The sequence below is a fragment of the Octodon degus genome, unplaced genomic scaffold (assembly GCF_000260255.1).
Source record: "Octodon degus isolate 3935 unplaced genomic scaffold, OctDeg1.0 scaffold00162, whole genome shotgun sequence".
Classification (NCBI taxonomy): domain Eukaryota; kingdom Metazoa; phylum Chordata; class Mammalia; order Rodentia; family Octodontidae; genus Octodon; species Octodon degus.
Genome location: NW_004524738.1, coordinates 3965407 through 3966056, shown reverse-complemented (window position 1 = coordinate 3966056; position 650 = coordinate 3965407).

Sequence of the window (650 nt, the reverse complement as noted above, 5' to 3'; positions counted from 1 at the left end):
GGAGATAGGCCTGTAGTTCTCTTTCTTAGTTGCATCTTTCCCTGGTTTTGGTATTAATATAATACTTGCTTCCAGGAATGATTTTGGGAGGATTAGCAGCACAATTTGTGATAGCCAAATCTTGGAAACAGCCATGATGCCTGTCACCTGAGGAATGGATGAAAAAGATGTGGTATTTTTTTACAATGGAGTATTACTCAGCTATAAAGAACAATAAACTCAAAGCCTTCATGTTTAAGTGGATGCCACTTGAAGATATACTCATAAGTGAAACAAACCAGACACACATGTGTAAATGTCATATATTCTCCCTATATGATAAAAGAACTTAAAAGGAGAAATACAAATAGAAAGGTATAACACAATTAAAAGGAAAGCAAGAACTTGAGGATTAGACAATAAAGAGAAAGCAATGAAAAAAGCTAGGAAACATGACAAGTGCAAAGCCATACATTTATATGTACAAGATGGGCAAGGCAATGATCCTGAGAATCTTCAGTAGGCTTTCTAACTAAAAGCTAATTAGAAAAATTCTCACCCTGACTAACTATAGATGTTGATACTGGTGAACTAAGCAACTGCACTGAAGATGGCAATTTGTAATAGTAGAATCATACTTGGAGTACCTGTCATTCTGGTCTTCTGAATAC